General features: G+C 46.3%; 1 long non-coding RNA gene across 1 annotated transcript; it reads right to left on the bottom strand.

Moving 5' to 3' along the window:
• Positions 1-2,090: 2,090 nt before the first annotated feature.
• Positions 2,091-9,248, bottom strand: LOC311619432. Its single transcript, XR_014794499.1, has 4 exons — positions 8,409-9,248; positions 8,044-8,176; positions 6,603-7,401; positions 2,091-2,336 (listed from the first exon to the last, which is right to left on the bottom strand). It is a non-coding gene; the product is annotated as an uncharacterized lncRNA (long non-coding RNA).
• Between the last annotated feature and the right edge of the window lie 4,779 nt (positions 9,249-14,027).

Here is a 14,027-nt window from a genome sequence, read left to right as displayed (position 1 = left end):
TATTTGAGGTTTTGGTTTTAGTCTTTCTGCTTCCTGTAGTATCTGACTAACTCTAGTTGTAATGTTTCATGTTTATTTAAGGTGTAGGCAGATTGTAAAAAATAGACAGTTGGCTTCTATGTTCTGAGCTCTGTTTTTGTTTCTTGATTTTTAATTCTATTGTTATGTTTAAGAATGGTAGATTCTTTTAGTAGTTCTTTTTTCTTCTTCTTCTTTTTTTCTTTTACCTAAGGCCATTTCTTCACCTAGAGAGGAATGTGAAATTTGGAGTAACATTTGTTTTTGTGTCATCCAATTTAGGATGGCTGGACTTTTGTGGGAAAGAGTGGTGACCTTGACCTTCCTTTAAGATTACAAGATAATTTCTTGTCTAAACATTAGTGATGGGATCATAAAAGGCTCATTGTTCAGTGCTCTGTTTCCCAGGTGGAAAAATACTGATTTAAGCGGAATTACTCTCTGCTTTCCTGTGTATTATGTTTTAGACATGTTCATAATAAAGAAAACAGTACTTTCAAGTTTATTATTTTCAAATTAAGGATAATTGTTGTTGATTTAATTCATTGCCAAATTGAGACTAATTGATAACCTGTCCAAGGCATTAGAGTATCTTGATGAATCCTTGCCTAATAGGAATAGCCTAGGATAAATTAGAGTAAGACTCCACATATAACGTTGCTTTATTTTAATGGAGGGGTATCCAAATCTGTATCCTTTCTGATAGTTAAAGCATCTGGCAGAGATGGAAGCCTCAACCTCTGATATTAACCTTGTTTCATAGCCTCGGACTTTTTGTTACCCAATGTGGACCTGTCCAGAGTGGATCTATCCCCGGCTGGCATGTGGTGTGTGGGTTCTTGACGTCTTGCAGGAAAGGTTTCACAAGATGAGTCCAGGTGATTTTGAGAGAACATTGAACAAACCTGGGGCCAGTGAAACAAAGGAAGGACTTAGAGTCGAAGAAGCAACAGGGGAGAGCCTGGGTGGTGCTCTGCCCTGGCTCCCTAGAAATATTCTAGGAAAGAAATGAGCCAAGTTGGAGCTGCAGTTAGCTCCCTGGAGATAGCGTCAGGGAGTAAGCGTAGGATGAGCTGCTGCTGCCTGCTGCTCCCTGGTTGTCAGTCTCATGGGGACCCTCAGGGTTTAGGAGGAAGTAAAAAGTTCATGTCTGAGAAGGGGCCTGGGCATGCTCTAAAGCAAACCCGTGCTGATGTTTTTGTCTTGAGGGTCTTACCTCTAGTCTGTGGGTGAGAATCTTAGGGGAGGGTTTCAGCAAAATATTCATCAGCTTTTCAGGTAAATCAAATGAGTGTATAGGGGAGTTTGGGATTGTTCTGCTTTACTTTTATCTTGGGTCTGTCTGGCTCTAATTTTTTTTTTTTTTTTTGTTGTTGTTGTTATTTGTTTCCCAGACTTCATCTGTCCTTGGGTTTGGCTGCCACAAATGCATTAATTATATCTTTGCAGATTTTTTTCCCTCCATTCTATAGGTTGTCTTTTCACTGCCTTGATAGTGTTTATAGTAGCACAAGTTTTTAATGTTGAGTAGGTCCAACTTATTTTTTCTTTAATTGCTTGTTCTTTTGGTATCCTATCTAAGAAATCATTGCCTAACCTAAGGATGTGAAGATTTACACCTACATTTCTTTCTAAGACTTTTATAGTTTTAGTTCTTATATTTAGATCTTTGATCCATTTTGAGTTATTTTTTTGTAAATGGTGTGAGGTAGGGTCCGAATGCATTATTTTACACAAGTGTATCCACTTGTCCCAGCATCATTTATTAAAAACACTATTTCCCGCATTACATTATCTGAGCAGCATTGTTGAAAAGCAATTGAACATTGATGTCTGCATTTTTATTCTATAATATTAAGCTACATCCTCATGCCATTATCACACAGTCTTGAAAAGTGTAGCTTTGTAGTATGTTTTGAAATTGGGAAGTATGAGTCTTCCAACTTTGTTCTTTTTCAAGATTGTTTTGGATATTTATTTATTTTTTATATTTATTTATTTATTTTTCAAAATGGCTGGGGCTAAATCCTCCATTTTTTAAAAAAATATATTTTATTGATTTTTCACAGAGAGGAAGAGAGAGGGATAGAGAGTTAGAAACATCAATGAGAGAGAATCATCGATTAGCTGCCTCTTGCACACCCCCTACTGGGAATGTGCCCGCAACCAAGGTACATGCCCTTGACCAGAATCTAACCCGGGACCTTTCAATCCACAGGCCGACACTCTATCCACTGAGCCAAACCAGTCCTGGCATGTTTTGGATATTTAGAATCCCTTGAAATTCCACGTGAATTTCAGGATCACCTCATACATTTCTGGAAAAAAAAAAAAAATGCCCATCAGGATTACTTACATTTTTAAGAGTAACACTATGGCTGTTATGGGGAGAACATATTATGAATAAACCAGTGAAGAGACTGCTTTAACAGTCCAGCTGAAGGATGAGGTTGGCTTGGTACAGAATGAGCTATAGAATTTGCAGGAGTAGTGGATTTTGAAGATGTGACCCCCCAGATTTGCAGATGGATTATAAATAGGGTGTGAGCAAAAGAGACAAACTAAGGGTAACTAAAGGTTTTGACATAGGCCACAGAATGAACACTATTGCCGTTTACTGAAATGGGGCATGAGGAAAGAGAGAAGGTTAGGGGACAAAAATCAAGAATTTGCTTTCGGACATGCTATTTGAGGTGCCTATTAGTAATCCTTATGGAAATGTCAAATAAAAATACATGCTTGTGTAAATCTGAAAAAGGTCAGAGCTGAAATATAAGTAAATGTACAGGTGATATTCAATGTCTTGGGACTGAATGAAACGAGTGAAGGAAGGAGTGTGAATAGAGAGGAATCCTGAAAACTGATGGTGGGGTAAGAATGAAGTTGAAGGCCTAATGCTACCCGACATCAAGATTTATTATGATAAAGTTACAGTAATCATGATGGTATGACATTGTTACAAAGACAGACAAATAGGTCAGTGGAATGGAATGGAGAGATCAGACGTATCTCCACATATAGACAATTGATTTTCAAGTGCAAAGGGAATTCTGTAGAGAAAGGATTATCTTTCAGTCAGTACTGCTACAACATTATATATCCCTACACCAAAAAAAACCAAACACAAAACAAAACAAAACACCAACGCAATACACAATATACAAAAATGGACTCGAGTGGATTATAGGCTTAAATAACAAACCTAAAATTATAAAAGATCTAGAAGAAAATATAGGTGAAAGCACTTATGACATTGAGTTTGGCAAAGATTTCTTAGCTCTAACACCAAAAGCACTACACACTTAAAATATCAATAAATTAGCCGAAACCGGTTTGGCTCAATGGATAGAGCGTTGGCTTGGGGATTGAAAGGTCCCGGGTTCGATTCCGGTCAGGGGCATGTACCTTGGTTGCGGGCATATCCCCAGTAGGGGGTGTGCAAGAGGCAGCTGGTCGATGACTCTCTCTCATCAATGTTTCTAACTATCTCTCTCCCTTCCTCTCTGTACAAAAATCAATAAAATATATTTTAAAAAATAAATAAAATAAAATATCAATAAATTGGATTTATCAAACTAAAACCTTTTGTCCTGTGAAGCACTAAGAGAATGAAAAAACAGAGAAAATATTAATAATATTCATAAATCATGTTTGATGAAGGACTTGTATCCTTCATCAGACATGAAACTCAAAAATAAAAATAAAAACTTTAAAAAATGGGCAAAACATTTGAACAGGTGCTTCACCAAGGAAAGCTCATGGATGGCAAATAAGCACATGAAAACATGTTCAACTGCATTGTCCGCAGGAACATGCAAATTAAAACCACAATGAGAAGCCCCAACTGCTGAAATGGCAACAATGTAAAGTCTGACTACGTATCAAATGTTGATGGGGATGTGGAAGACCCAGAACTTTCTCCCCCGCCTTTTTTTTTTTAAAGAAGTGTGGCTTTTTATTTATTTATTTTTAAAATATATTTTATTGATTTTTTACAGAGGGGAAGGGAGAGGGATAGAGAGCTAGAAACATCCATGAGAGAGAAGCATCGACCAGCTGCCTCCTGCACACCCCCTACTGGGGATGTGCCCGCAACCAATGTACATGCCCTTGACCGGAATTGAACCTGGGACCTTTCAGTCTGCAGACTGACGCTCTGTCCACTGAGCCAAACCAGTTTCAGCAAGATCCGGAACTTTCATACACTGCTAGTGGGAATGTCGAATCATACTAACACCCTGGAAAACAGTTTTGCAGTTTCTTAACATTTTAAAGGTACACTTGCCATATGACCCAGGCATTCCGTTCTAGATATTTACCCAGGATAAGTGAAAGCATGTGTTTATACAAAGACTTGTGCACGAATGCTCAGCAGCTTTACTGTAATAGTCCCAACTTAGAAATAACCCAGCGTCCATCAGCAGGTGACTGGGTAAACACACTGCAGGATGAATAATACTCAGCAATAAAGAGGAATGAACCATTCATGCATGCTGCAACATGCAGGGATCTCAAAATTATGCTGTGTGAAAGGAGCCAGACCGAAAAGAAAGAGAGTGTGTATTGAATGATTTCGTTTATAAAAATTCCAGAAAATGCAAATGAACATATGCAACAGGAAGCAAGTCAGCGGTTGGCAGGGTAAGAAGGAGGGATGTCAAAGGGGCACGAGGCAACTTTCGAGCATGATGAATATGCTAATTACTGAATGTGGTGGTGGTTGTGATGATTTCATGGGTATTTGCATATGCCCATTATACATATGAAATGCCTACAGCTTACGGTATCAATTATAGCTCAATAAACTTTTTTACATTAAAAAAGTAGTAAGAATAATACACATATTTGCACCCCTCAGCTTTAATAATTTCTGACCTTCTGCCATTCTTCTCCCAGGAGTTTTGCCATAAAGGGGAGCAAAGAAAGGGGCCATACCTAGAAGGGGATTTTTTTTTTATTGAGGGGGGATATGCTACAACGTGTTTATCTGCTGAGGAGGGGAGAGGACAGATGGATACAGAACGTAGGAGGAACTGACAGAGACTCCTGGAGTGGGCAGGCAAGGCCGGGCTGGTATCCTGTGTGCACGGGGGGCACGGGCTTTGGAGAAGAGGAGATCTCATCCATAAAAGGAGGAAGACAAAGACACGGAGAGGGTTGCTTAACACACCACACTGGCTCTTTGTCAGTGATGATGATCATATCAACAATGGCAACAATGAGAATACTGTAGTTTAGAGGCCTTTGTATTAATTAATAGATGAGTCACACATTCAGCAGCACTTGATTTTCTTGGATGAAGTTTTTGAGTAGGCACCAGGGAGTGTCTTGTAGGTGCTGTGCAGACTGCTAGGTACCTCCAGATGAGAAAGGCTACTTACTGCCTGTATACCAATTCTCCTTTGAAGCAACGCCCCCCGAGCCTGCATCGGAGCACGCAGAGGACGGAGCAGAGAGGATGTGCTCTTGCCTCTGAAATCCATGTAAGATTGTGTTGCCATTCAAGATTTTTAGTGTTGGTGGCATCTTCATGAGCAAAAATCTCTGTCCATAACGATATCAAGCAGCTGGAACTGTCATTCATTGTTGGTTTGTATGAAAAATTCTCATAAACGCAAGCATACACATACATTTTCTGTATGTGTATACCCGTTCCTATGTATTTATTTAACCAAGATAAAGGAGGACCTGTTCACACAAAGACCTACAGGTGAATGTTTCTAGAAGCTTTATTTATAGTAGCCCCAAACTAGGAACACTCAAAGGCCTGTGAATAGATAAACCAGCAGGGATATATCCATGCTAAGGAGTAGCATGCAGCCGTAAAAGGTTGACTATGGATGCCCACAACAGCATGGATGGAATAAAAAGCTTTATGCTAAGTGATACCAAAGGTTACAAACGATGTTATTCCATTCACACTACAATCTTTAAAAGGCAAACTGCAGAGGAACAATCAGAATGGGGCTTGCCACGGCCGGGAAGCAGGGAAGGGTAAAAGCTCCAGAGGAGCTTTGTGGGTGATGGAGAAGTTCTGTGTCTTGATTATGGTGGTCATACAACCATATCCATTTGTCAAAACTCATCAAACTGTGCTTAAAAGGGGTGCATTTTATTTTTATATACTATGCCTCTATACACTTAAAAAAAAAAAAGGAACTGGGAAAAAGAGTGATGACAGAAAACCAGTGAAAAGACTGAAGAAGGAATGAGGCTTACACTAGGCAGTGATTGCTATGTCAGAGGCACAGGATGTAGGACCCTGCTCTTGGGAATCAGACAGACCTGAGCTTGAATAATTGGCTTTGCCATGTACGAGTTGGTTGCTCTTGGGCAAGTTGTTTAACCTCTGTAGTCCTTTTTGTTCATCTATAAAATGGGGTGACAGTAATACTGCCCACCTATGAATGCCTAGTACAGCGTCTGCGGGAGAGATCACTGCTGTATTGTTTGAGTGGTGTTTAAAAGTAAGGTGGTGAGATGCGGTGTTGATTGGATCTCCAGTAGTAAGAGAGTAGAAGGAGGTAAGGATGACTCATGGGTTTGGATCTGGCTGAAGGACCACCACCAGCAGACATACAGACCTGTATTTGACACACCGGCTTTCACCGTGAGCCTGAAGAGCTGCTCTGATCGACATCTCGGTGAGCTGCCACTGACAGTTACATGGAGACGCCCGGAGCTCAGTTTACAGTGCAAGGCCATAGCCCATATTGGTCTACCTTTTAAAGCCAAGGAATTGAAAAAAAAATATCACAACAAATATCACGGGTTCTCCTTTTAATTCAGGCGCATGTTGAATCTGTATCTCTGGGCTCCCACTGACAGGCCAACGGTTCATTGTATTGGGCTGATTTCCAAGGCAACTGTTGTTATAACTCCTGTGTGGAAGAGCTGAACCTCGGCAGGCCCTCAGCAAATACCGTGCAGTGAGTCTCTGGGATAACTTCCCCTTTGGAGGTATTGGGGCTTCTAGATCCTTGGACTCCGACTGGGTAAAGGCGCAAACTCAGAAAGGCTGCGGGACTGAGGACCTCTGAGCTCCCGGAGGGACAGGAAGGGCTGGTGCTATTGCTCCTTGGCTGCGGGGACTTTGCTCCAAACACTTGGCTTCTCTCGCGCCAGCTGCAGCCCCTCACGTGCTCCCCGCCTGTGTGATTGCGCTGGCGGTTGGAACTGTGCAGGAAGGACCTGCACTTCCTCTGAAAATGTTTTTTGTTTTTTTTAACTTTCCTTTTGTGGCTTTGGCCACAGGTCCTGGGAGTGTCATAGGGAGAGTAAGTTTGAGCGTCACTGCTTTATGATAGAAAACCACTCGAGCTTGTCGTTACCAGCTCCATCCAGTTTAGGCACCAACGTCTATGTTCCCAATCATGCAGGAGCCTGTGAATTCAATTAAAACCCGGAGTGACTTCCTGACATCCACCGACCGGGATGACTGCATGCCCTTAATTCAATTGGGCAGGATGGCACTCGGCCCAGAGCCCGAGCTGTCTCTATCAGCAGCTCTTTCTGGCCACCACCGTCCAAGAAGGTAGCCCCCAGTCCGTGGGCGTTATTTCTGCGCGGACCCTCCACCCGCACCGGGTGTTTCTCCGCAGGCAGTGCGTGGAGCAGGCTGGGTGTGAATGTCATGGTTATTGAGCCAACCCGAAAATAGGTGGGCTTGTAGGAGTCAGAGCGAGAGGAGTAGCTGGGCCGGGGAGAGGAGTGGGAAGCTAACGGACTGCGCGAGGGATGAGTCACAGCGGCTCTGAGCTTCAGAAATAGCTCAGACCGGCCAGCTGCGGGCACTTGCCTCACCGTGTTAGCCAGCGCGCGGCCCACGCCCCCCACCCCACCACCACCACCGCGGCCGACAGGAATGAGCTGGGAAGTCCAGAGTGGGAAATCCCACACTCAAAAACTGTGCCTTCGCATCTCTGTTCCACTCAGGGGCAGTCTTTGAGGACCAGTCATCCATCCCAGGAGAGACTGGAGGGAGGCCCTGCCAGGAGGACCGGGCGGGAAGACACAGAACCTCACCTTTTCTGAGGGATGGTGAATGGAAGGACCTGCTGATGCCGCACACTCAGAACCGGGACAGCGCCAATGCTTCGTCACTTGGCTCAGTGCAGACACACAAAGTTTGCGCGTACGGTTATGCACACACCCTCACCTGTGGGAGGAGGAAAAAGTTTGCAATAAAAAGGAGCTGAAGAGAAGAGGCCTGGCAGTGTGGTTCCGCCTGTACCACCCCCAGACCAGGGACCTCACTGGAAAGAGGCTCAGAGGGGTCAGGTGCGGAGAGAAGAAAAGGTCAGTGGCTCCCCGCTGGCGGGGTTTTGTAAAGGAAATCCCCCCTGAAGTTAAAATGTTATAAAAGTTACGGGGTGCACTGTCTAACTCACCCAACTCACGTCGTCTGTCCATCATGTATACCACTTCTTTAGATACACACTGTGGGGCTGAAAACAATACTTCTCCTCCCGCCTTCTTAGTTCTCTCTGGGCTAATAGTCAAAGGAGCAGAGGCTGATGAACAGGAGGAAGTCAGTTTTTAATACATGCACACATGCAAGCCAGCTCCAGAGACAGGGAGGCAGCGTTGGCGATTGACAGTTTGGATGAGGAGGAGAGGGTGGGTGGGGGTGCAGGGCGGGATTAGATCTCAGAAGCGAGAATGAGTGGTTGACAGCGCCCTCCGATGGAGGCAGGTTCTTGGTAGCAATGGGGCAGGGGCGTCTACCCACAGACCCCTGGTCAGGCCTCCGTTCCCCACGCTCCCTCAGGCCAAGCTGAGGGCGCCGTCCCTGACGCAGGCTTCTCTGACTTGCGTGGGCAGGAAGCGGGGGAGGTTCAAAGGTTCCTTCTGAGTCTTATCAACAAACAGCTTAAAATCGGTCTCCGAACGGCTGCTTCACGGTGACACGGCTCCGGCCCCCTTCCTGACCGTTAGCAACAGCACGGAAAGGCCCCCAGGCTTCTCCTCCTGCCCGGCGGGAGGGAGGGTGCAGGCCGCTGCGCGCAGGTGTTTCCTGGTGCAGATGCTCAGAGAGGGCTGCAGCTGCTCCCGGGCAGTGCTCCGTCACCCCCAGATCAGCCTTTTCTTTTTCTCTTTCTTTTCTTAGTAACGCCGCTGACCTCTGCCTCTCACGTCCAAAGCTCACGCTGGCCAGGCGGGACTGGCTCGGCTGGTTGGAGGGTCATCCTGTTCACGGAAGGGTCAGGGAGTGGGATCCCTGGTAGGGGCGTGTCTCAAGGGCAACAGGCCGATGTTTCTCTCTCCCTCCCCTCCCCTCCCCTCCTCTCCCCCTAAAATCAATAAGCACGCACGGGGGTGAGGATTAAAAAGGAAACAAAAACGAACGGCCTCTGTGGGCCTGGAGCTTAATTGGAGAAATATTTCACATTCCGCTGACAGGTGGCCTTCCCGTTCCTGGAAGTGCAGAATGTTTGCTTCAGTCTGAAGCAGCGCCAGGGGCCTCAGAGCTGCGGGCTCTCACAGGAGCTGGAGAACATCCTTTATTTAAAACGAACTCTCCACACCTTCCAGCATCTGCAGAGGCGCCCTGGCTCCCGTGAACCGGGGCCTCCTGTGAAGCGGGAGGCGCGGGGACAAAGCCCTCCTGCCGGGGAGCACAATGGCCTGCCTCCCGCAGGGGCCCCAGGACCTCTCATTAAAGGGACCGTGCGGTCTCCTCTCTCTCCTCCAGGCAGGCACAAAGGTTGGCTTGCATGCACCTACTCCTGCTTGTGAAAAGGCAGGCCACGTGACAAACTGTAACTACTAACGAAGTTGCTCATTAAATAAAGGAACGTATATTGAGAACATCCCTGCTGCCTTTCCCTCCATTAGCATGAAAAGGATCTGCACAGCTGAGACCGGTTTGGCTCAATGGATGGAGCGTCGGCTTGGGGACTGAAGGGACCCAAGTTCGATTCCGGTCAAGGGCATGTACCTTGGTTGCGGGCATATCCCCAGTAGGGGGTGTGCAAGAGGCAGCTGATCGATGACTCTCTCTCACCGATGTTTCTAACTCTCTATCCCTCTCTCTTCCTCTCTGTAAAAAAAAAAAAAAAAATCAATAAAATATATTAAGAAAAAAAAAAAAGGAATGGAAAATGGACTAAGAGGTGAGAATAACTAGAGAGTTATACGGAAGGGTGCTTCAGTGCAGCAAAACCAGCCCCATCTGCCATCGGGTAAAAGCATTACATGAGCAGCTGTAATAGATGCCAAATGTCCGGATTTCTCAAAATATGGTCCAGTGGATTCTTTGGTTGGCACCCAGACTAGTCACTGGGCATTGGTATTGGCAGGTACTGTAGACAGCACAGGGGTAACATTAAGACCCTCACAGCTCTGAGATGAAGCTAACCTCTGGTGATACTGCTGTAATAACCTGGTTATTATCTAACAGGGAAGGCGTAAGAGGAGACTAGGTAATGGAGGCACGCCCTTTATACAGCTCTGCCAGGAAGCTGCAGTTAGCACTCACAAACCTCTTGGGGGAGGGACTGGACAATAGACACATGCCCAGTAAGGTCTGATTGACATGCTTATCTGTCAGTCACAGCTGGGAGCCAGCCAGTGGCCAGAATAGGTGTGGCCACGGCAAGGGTAGGATACGGTATCTGAGATACTTAATCCCTGAACAAAGGAACTTTCTTACTCCCTCTCTCTCCCCATCTCTCTCCCTCCCCCCTCTCTCCCTCACTCCTTCCTATCCTCTCTCCCTTTCCACTCTCTCCCTCTCCTCCTCTTCCTTCTCCCTCTCTCACCCTCTCCCTTTTTCCTCTCCTCCTCTCTCCCCCTCTACCCTCTTCCCTTCTCTCCCTTTCCCTTTCTCTCCTTCTCTCCCCTTCTTCCCCTTGCTCCCCCTCTCTCCCCCTCTCTTCCTGCTCCTCTCCCTCTCTTCTTTTCTCCCCCTTTTCCTCTTCCTCCCTCCCCCTTTTCTGCTCTCTCCCCCTCCCCCTCTTTCCTCCTTTGGTTGCTCGCCCCTGACCTCTGGCTTGCAGGGCCCTAACGCCCTGTCTTGCCCACATGGCCCACAGCCAAGTGGACTCCACACAATGGCCTAATGGACTGTGATTAGCCTAATGCTGTTCCGGCCTCAGGTCCGCTGCGGAAGGAACACCCTGGACACTGGCCCTACTTCCGGCTCCACCTGAGCTCCAGCTGCACCTTCTCTAGGACGGGGGTTAAGGGGCAGGGATTTGCAACCCGAGAAACAGAATTCCATGCCAACAAACACCATTCAACCCCCCGTGGGGGCCTCCGGAAATGCTCATTCCAGCGGGACCCCACTCATGTCGGGGAAACTGGGCCCACTGATCTCCCCAGCAGCACTGGAACTAAAAGAGAATGCAGAGAGGCAGACTAAAGCAAGGCCGGCAAATTATTGACTAAGGAGGCGGAGATGCCCTGAGCCAATCAGTGTTACATACGCCAGGACATCTGTACGAGCTTATCTGAGGCTGAGCAGTCAGTGTTATTCATCTGGAGAAAGACAATCCACTGTGCTCACTTCACCTAGGGAAGGATGACTGTAAATTGGAAGGGGATGGCTGACTGCCACCTTCCCAAGCAGGAACTCAGCAGGGGGGGGGGGGGGATGTAAGTGACAGTCACTGAGACCCTCCCCGGGGGTCATGCTCTGATGTCATGCTCATCGCACTGCCCCGGAGGCACCTGGATCGCCGGAGGGCCTGCTGAGGACGGAGCAATGGCCTTTGAAAGACCTGCCCCCGGATCATCCAAGATGGCTGCGCGCAGGTGAACAACTAGCCGCAGCCGCACACAACAATTTCAATAAAATACAACTAAAATATATAACGGACATTGCCCAGAACTACAGGAAGGTTGACTGACTGGAAATTCTACAGCGAGAAGCAAGGACAAAACCAGAAGGAGGCGTGGAGGAGCTGGAAAAGCCCAAGGTACGGAGACGCAGCGCGCAGCGTGCGGCGCGCGGAGAGAACGGAGCCAGAGAGGAGGGGGAGACGGAGTGCCTGGCGGGCGTTCCCTAGAGGAAAGGAGATAAAACTCCGACTGTGCTGGGCCCCCGACTGCTCTGAACCCCAGTTCCCCAGACCCCGGGGACCCAGGCTCAGCCATAGGGAGCCGGGCTGTAAGGCGGGACCCTGGGGAAGCGGCGGCGAAAGGAGGTCCCGGGGGCGCGCACACCGCGCGCAGAGAAGGGACGGTCGGCTGTGCCACAGGATTGCCCTGATGGGAAGGAGACAGGGGCTCCAGACTGCTGTGAACGCCACCTCCAACTCCACTTCCAACTGAACTGAACCCCAATACCGGGCTCATTGTGGGAGAGCATAGACTGTTTGGCAGCAGGCGAAAATCGAGGGCACCTTTCTCTCAGAGGCGCCAGCAGCGAGCACTGAAGGACCCGCATAGGGCGGGGCTGACAGAAGCCAAAGCTGCAGGCTCCACCCTGAAACCACGTCCCATCTGTAACTGCGAAATGCGACAACAAAATAAATCACAAACAAAAGAAATGGAGGACAAAAAGCATCTGGATATAGAGTTCAAATCTACGCTTATAAGGTTTTTCAAGAATTTCCTAGAAAAGATGGATAAGACCTATGAGGATATGAAAAGAGACCATCAAGAAATGATAAGGGAACAACAAGAAATAAAGAATACATTGTCTGAAATAAAACATATTTTACAGAGTCCTAAAAACAAAAGGGAAGATCGCAAGAATCAAGTCAAAGATTTGGAACATAAAGAGCCAGAAGACACTCCTTCACAGAAGCTAGAAGGCAAGAGAATCCAGAAAATTGAAAATAATGTAAGAAACCTCTGGGACAACTTCAAGCGAACCAACATCAGAATTATGGGGGTTCCAGAAGATGAGAGAGAGCAAGATATCGAAAACATACTGAAAGAAATAGTGACAGAAAACTTCCCCCACCTGGCGAAAGAATTAGACTTACAAGTCCAGGAAGCGCACAGAACTCCAAACAAAAGGAATCCAAAGAGGACCACACCAAGACACCTCATAATTAAAATTCCAAGAGCAAAAGACAAAGAGAGAATATTAAAAGAAGCAAGAGCAAAGAAGGTAGTTATATATAAAGGAGCACCTATACGACTGTCAGCTGACTTCTCAACAGAAACCATGCAGGCCAGAAGGGAATGGCAAGAAATATTCAAGGTGATGAATAGTAAGAACCTACAGCCAAAGATAATCTATCCAGCAAAGCTATCACTCAGAATCGAAGGTCAGATAAAGAGCTTCACTAATAAAAAAAAGCTAAAGGAGTTCATCACCACCAAACCAGAATTATACGAATTGCTGAAGGGGGTTCTTTCAGAAGAGAAAGTAAACAAAGATAAAAATTATGAACAACAAATACGTAACTATCAACAAGTGAATCTAAAAACCAAGGAAATTAAAAAAAAAAAATCTGATGAACAATAGTAACTGTTGAATATAATAGAATCAGAGGTATGGAAGGGAAGTGAACTGATGATTCTTGGGGAAAAGGGGAGAGGGGGGCGTGGGAAGAGACTGAACATAAACTGTGCACCTATGGATGAGGACAATGGGGGGTGGGGAAAGGACAGAGGGTGGGGTGGGAACCTGGTGGAGGAGAGCAATGGTGGGGAGGGGGGGAAGGAACATTTGTAATAATATGAACAATAAAAACTTATTAAAAAAAAAAACAAAAAAAAAAACAAGAACTGAATAAAAGTGGTAGGACACAAAAAAAAAAAAAAAAAAAAAAAAAAAGATCTGCCCCCTTACCAAGCGGACCCCGGATCCTGGTTTATCCAGTGCAGGTCTCCGGGGACAGCTGGTGTGATGCCACCCATCCTGGGGTTTCGGTCAGCAAAGCAGAGCCCTGGCCTTCATTTTTTATTTTTTAATCCTCACCTGAGGATGTTTTTTCCCATTGATTTTTTTTTGGGGGGGGTGGGGGGGAAGACGGAGAGAAACATCAAAATGAGAGAAACACATCGATTGGTTGCCTCCTGCACACGCCCTGACCAGGGCCCAGACCAGG

The sequence above is a fragment of the Pipistrellus hanaki genome, assembly GCF_964339955.1.
Source record: "Pipistrellus hanaki genome assembly, chromosome: 3".
In the NCBI taxonomy this organism is placed as follows: Eukaryota; Metazoa; Chordata; class Mammalia; order Chiroptera; family Vespertilionidae; genus Pipistrellus; species Pipistrellus hanaki.
This window is presented reverse-complemented; position numbering and strand designations above follow the sequence as displayed.